This window comes from Mus musculus, chromosome 2 (genome assembly GCF_000001635.26).
Source record: "Mus musculus strain C57BL/6J chromosome 2, GRCm38.p6 C57BL/6J".
In the NCBI taxonomy this organism is placed as follows: Eukaryota; Metazoa; Chordata; class Mammalia; order Rodentia; family Muridae; genus Mus; species Mus musculus.
The window spans coordinates 169,240,393-169,246,549 of NC_000068.7; the positions used below are offsets into that span (position 1 = coordinate 169,240,393).

Consider the following 6,157-nt stretch of genomic DNA (forward strand, 5'->3'; position numbering starts at 1 on the left):
GGGGTGTGGTGGTGGGGTGGCTCTATGCATGAGCGGACTTGCTGGAGCATAGGAAGCTGAGCTCAGTCTCTGGAATGCTTGTGAGAAGACTGGATGCCGGGGCATCCATTCATAATTTCAGCCCTCCTTCGGCCAGACAGGAAGTGGAGACAGAATTACCCAGAAGATGGCGGGACAGTTGTCCTAAAGTGAGCACTGCCATTGAAGGCCGGCTTTGATAGGTCAGGTACTGAAGAGAGTGTATGGAGTCAGTGGCTAATCACACAGTATACTTTTACTCTGGGAGAAAGCAAAACTTAATTCTCTGGGGCCATTGAATTGGAAAGGGTGAAACACACACACACACACACACACACACACACACACACCACCACCACCACCACCACCACCACCACACCTTATCATTGAAGCAATCTTTTTTTATTCTCTATTTTTTCTGCCCTCCCTGCTTTCTGAGAAGGGAGGGACATACACACTAGGAGAGCTCACCTTTGAGAATGAAATTTCCCATATTTCAAAAGCCACATACATGCTTATTTAGGAAATTTAGGAAATACAAAGAAAATGAAGGACAATATCCTATATAATCTCACTTCACTAATATGGCATAAGAATATTTGTGTCAACAGGAAAAAGTAGGACACTACTCAACAGACTTATCATGACAAGAGGAGGTTAGAAGTGTAATACCCATGGGCTATAAGCCCATTATCCCACACTGACCAGCAAGGGAATGGAAAATGCTGGAAAGGGAAATTGCCTCAGAAATTCCCATCCATCCTAAGAACTATGTCTCAGTCTTACTTTAATGTAAGACTTTTCATATTCATCCATGTCCATGCAAATCTCAAAACTCCATCCTTCTTTGCAGCTAAATAGAATTCTGCTGTTCATGGATCTCAGCCTCACTCCCTGTCCATCTCTGGGTCCTTTGGGAATTTTCTCAAGAGCCTTCTAAGCAGGACCCGTACAACACAGGGAATGTCCCCAAGAGTTAACAAATAAGACTGCACACAATTAACTAGTTTCTACACAACAGAGGAAACTGTCAACAGAGAAAGCAATCCACAGAATAGAAGGAAATCTTCTTCCTTTTTTTTTATAATTTAAAAATTCATTGCATATACTTACCGAACATGGTACTTTGTTACACAGGCTTTTCATACAAACGTCCCTGTGATGTTAGCAGTTTCCCTTCACACCTTCAGTACACGTTGCTTTTCCATGTCCTTTACACTGCTGGATAATAATATACTAGGACATCACTGTAACTCCATTGGAATTCTTTCAGTAGACATTGACAATATTTCTAGTTTCTTTTCCTTGATTGCAAATTAATGTTCCAGAGCTTGGCATTTATCTATTGAAGATTTACTGTTATTCTGGGACCAAAAAAGGGGGTCATTTTCAGGCTAATAGTAAGGTGTCTGCATTGAGAAACTCAGTGTCTAAGATACATAAATACACCCGGAAGTCGAACAAAACAAGGAATTAGAACCAAGAGCCTGCAGAAAATGAAATTAGATCCTTATCTTTCATCCTGTGCAAAAACCAGCTCAAATTGAGTCAAGTAGTCTGGGCTGGCTGGCCACAGATCCAACTCTCTCTCTGCAGCTCTGGGGTTCTAAACTCGTCTCCAAATTACTTTTCATATAATTCTGGGGATGAAACTCAGGTCCCTGATTACTTACTGACTGCTGTGCCCCCAGCCCTGTCGCAGGGCATCTTAGATGCTGCATCTTCTCAGCAAGGTGAAGCCTTACTGCATCTGGAGGAGTGGATTTTTAAATGCCCTGCTCCCCTTTCTCGACTTTCCTAAAGCCAAACTTCCCACACTGAGCACATTTTCATATACAGTACCTGGGGTGTTTCGTTGTAGTATCTACTCTAGATAAAAAAGAAAAAAAAGATAATCCATTTTTCTATGTTTATTTCTTTTTTCCATCTACCTTCTGTTTGTTACTGGAGCTACCTGAAAGCCACAATAAAGTTGTAAGGCTTCCTGTCAGTTGTTCTGGTTTGAGCTTGTCGTTCATCAAGAGCTAAGCAAGGGTCTGTTCAACCAGGACCCTGAAAGCCGTTCCTCCTGCCCTTGCTCTCCGACATTCTTGTTCACCTGTCTGTCTCCGAGCAGAACCACAGCACGCTCTCCGAATCTATACGTTCTCCGAGTCTCCCTTCATCGATGTATGCTCCTCCCAAAGTAATATAAAAGAAATATTAAAGGAAGAAAAGAAAGAGTCTGAGAAAAACTTGACTTATTAAGAGACCCCCTTTGGTCCGTGGGGCTCCACAAGGACCTGGGGACATCAATAGGTTCTTGAGTTGCAGAAGTAATTCCTAGTCTTGTGGATTCTAAGATTTCTCTGAAGTCCAATATGGTTCCCAAACAACGAATAGGATTAGAAATAACATCTGCAATAAAAAAGAATGTACCTTCAATAATGCATTTCTCTCTGAAACACTGGAAATATGCCATGTTTTCCTGGAAACATGGACGTGAAGTTAAAACTATCCAGAAGGTACCTATTTTTTTAAAGCTTGTTCTCGATTGAAATTCCACTCTTAAAGTTTGTGCTGCTAGCTCTGACTCCACTCCTAGCCTCTCTCCTGTCACTGCATTCCTTGCCTCTCTCCTGTCTCCCTCCATTGCCTTCTCTTTATGACCTTTTTTTGGCCACGCCCCTTGATTTATGGTGGTTTGCGTGATGGCCCCGCTTTGCTGTATGGCCGTTTATACCATCCTGCTCTTGTCATAAACGACTACCATAAAGTGAGGTAAAATAACATAAAACATTAGTGAGTCCCTGATACTCAAGGTTCCTTCGCATCAGCCCTGACAGGCACCAACCATAGAAAAACAGATTCAGCCTTTTGAAGGGAGCAGCATTTGACACTACAATTTTTAAAAGTTAAAACCACTAAAATTCACTCAACTCTTTCTGTGTGCCGGTCAATGTGGAGTTCATTGTACACGTGACCTATAATCCTTGTTACCTCTTGTCTTAGTCAGGATTTCATTGCTGTGAAGAGACAATGTGTCCAAAACAACTCTTCTACAGGAACCATTTAATTAGTGTTGGCTTACAGTTTCAGAGTTTCAGTCTATTATCATTATGGCGGCATGCAGGCCGAGATGGTGCTGGAGGAAGAGCTGAGAGTTCTACTTGATCCAAAGGTATCAGAAGGCTGTCTTCTGTAGGCAGCTTGGACAAGGCTCTCCTCTGCTCAGGGCAGAGCTTGAGTGTAGGAGTATGGGTGACCTGAAGGTGGTTGAACTACCAAAAGGCCCACCTGAGAGTGGCCAGGGACTTACAAACTCCCAGGAGATACCTTCTGCTTGCTGGTATCTTCTCTGAAGGGAGACTCTCTTTCTCCCCCTGCTTTTCATTATTATGGAACTGTGGGACTTCTAACAATTTCATTAAGTCCATCAGATTCCTGAGTCAGTGCCTCCCCGTCCTCCATGAGGGAATGCTTCGACTTGGGCAGAACAATTATACAACAGACTGGAGTATTTTCTATTCAGAATCTTCCAGCCCTTCCTTTGTCTATCTCTTCATTTTTATTTTCCTACCACTCTATCCCTGCACACTGGTTCCCTTCCGAGCTTGAGTCGCACTCTGGAAGGCTCTGTTTCCGGTGACATGGTGAACTTCTTGGGGACAGGAAAAAAACCTGTCAAGTCGACAAACACATTTCTAGCAATCAGCACAGGGCCCAGCATTGGTGACTCAATAGACATTTGTCCAAAGGATGTTAAACTCGTTTGCAGGGCCTGGGTGGACAGATGTAGATCATCTTTCATTACACATGTTAGAGCATGTACAGGCTCATGGTTGGCCTGACAGGGTTGTTAATTTAACACACAGTGGTTGACTGAATTATAGCCACCCCCAGAAAACCTTGGTTCACAATACTGACAGCGAGACTTACCCACTTTCCCGAATTACAGCGGAGGGGTTTCGAAAAGTGGGCAACAGCCACAAGTCAAATTAGGACAGCCGTGCCCGTGCTCATTAAAAGCCATGTTTGAGCTTCTTCGTTATAAAAAGAAACAGGAAAAATAGGATCCAGGGGGAACCAGGATCTTACAAACTCCGTTTCTATTTTTGCCCCCCACATCTATGGTCTTTTCCAAAAACTCTCTCTTGGTTTCCTCTTTCACATCTACAGTGAAGTGTAAATTATAGTTTGCAATATAAATGGCCATTTCCAGCAAATTTTAGCAAGGAACAAAATTTTTATCTGAGACTGAAATTTGGCATTCTTTCACCCCCTCATGCTGGGAACATTTTTTTTTTTTTGGTCTTTACAGACTGTGATGAGACATATATCCAGTTGCTGTTATCTCTAGCCAACCCTACACTCAGTTTAACAAAAGAAAATAAAAAAAACAGAATGGGAAATGGGAATGTCTCCAAGGAAGGCCTGGCCCTTGTCACCCTAATGTTCAGTCATGTGACTTATGCCAAGTTGAGTCAAGCCAGGGTCCTATAAGCATGAGATGATGTTTTAAATGGTGCTCACCTCTAATGTCTTCTTCTCCTTGCCAATTTCTTTTATCCTGACACCTCCAGCTAATATCATGGCCGCCCATAGGAAAGCCTGGTGTATCCTGGTTTCCAGAGGGGTGTCAGGGATGGGACTCAGGCCGCTCCTGTTGCCACACAGTATGGATTGGTTTTTTTTCTTATTGTTGTTCTGTTGTTGTTGCAGCACTGAGAACCAACTCCCTGAACTCACACCTGAGTGTGGCAAGTGCTGTAACCACTGACCTACATGCCCTATCCTACCCCACCACGGTGGGGTGTTTAGCTTTCCCTAGACCCTGGCACCATTTGCTAACCTCCAAATTAGAAAAAAAAAAGATGAAAGTACCCCACCCCCATCCTAGCTACTGTCTGGGACACACCCTACTGCTTTAGCTGGAAGCTATGAGAGGATTTTAACAACTTCTCTCAGGGATCTCAAGGGTAGGTTTCTGGATTTGTGGCTGGTAGAGTAATGGTGTCTGTCTTAGTCAGGGTTTCATTGTTGTGGAAAGACACCACGACTACTGTGACTTTTATGAAGGAAACCATTTAATTGGGGATGGCTCACAGTTTGAAGGTTTAGTCCATTATCATCATGGTGGGATGACATGTAGGCTGACACAGTGCTGGAGAAGAAGCTGAGAGTTCTACATCTTGACCCAAAGGCAGCAGGAGATCATATGCCACACTGGGCTTAGCTTGAGCATATGAGACCTCAAAGCCCGCCTCCTCAGTGACACACTTCCTCGAACAGGGCCACACCCACTCCAACAAGGCCACACCTCCCAATGGTGCCACTCCATACCTGCCAAGCTTTCAAACTCATGAATCTATGGGGAGGGGGCATTCCTATTCCAACCACCACACCTTTGAAGCTCTTATATGGGGATGGGGACAGCAGAGAAACCCAGCTTCTGAGCATCCAATGCATCCTGGTCATCTTCACACTGTTTTGTGTGTGTCTCTTTGTATCCACAGAGAAGGAGTCACCAGGATTACCCCGTGGTCTATTTGACGGTGAAACTGCCATGTGTCCAAGGACCATTCGGGCTTGCCTCTGGTAACCATGGAGATATGAAACCTCCAAGGGGATGACCAAATGAACCCTCCACCCCTGATGTATCCATTCCCCACACTGGCTTCCTGCTCACCCTTTAAACTCACTTAGATTAGAAATATAAACTAGAATTTCTAGTTTGCATCTATAACATGAACCAATAATGATATGGGGCAGTCACCCAGTTTAGAGGTATTTGGAAGTAGAATTTACATGGACTTGGTGACATTTACTTTGTGATGGTGGGAAGTGATGGCAGAGAGGTAGAAGGTGATGTTCTCAGGTAGCTAAAGCAGGTTGACCAGGAGGCCCTGCATCGGTCAATCAGAGAGAAGAGGTGGTTCAGGGGCAGATGCTCGGGGTCGGAGTAGCACACATTGTTTTAGAAGTGAGCCGTGATCCAAGAGACACTGGAGGCAGGTTTGAGGACTCAGGAGTTAAGATGTCCCTCCACTGGCAACTCCTCTGACACAACAGAGACCTTTGTGTTTAACAATGCTTAGCGAGTTTCTGTTGTATGTGTGTATCAGGTCTTGCCCCCATTGATGGATGAAGTGTTATGACT

General features: G+C 44.0%; 1 long non-coding RNA gene across 3 annotated transcripts; it reads left to right on the top strand.

Moving 5' to 3' along the window:
• Positions 1–5,743, top strand: Gm33806. Of its 3 annotated transcripts, none has more exons than XR_375310.1 (2): positions 1–226; positions 5,514–5,743. It is a non-coding gene; the product is annotated as a predicted gene, 33806 (long non-coding RNA). The 3 variants fall into 3 exon arrangements; XR_375311.1 differs by having other exon boundaries at positions 1–221; XR_375309.1 differs by having other exon boundaries at positions 1–188.
• Positions 5,744–6,157: the final 414 nt, after the last annotated feature.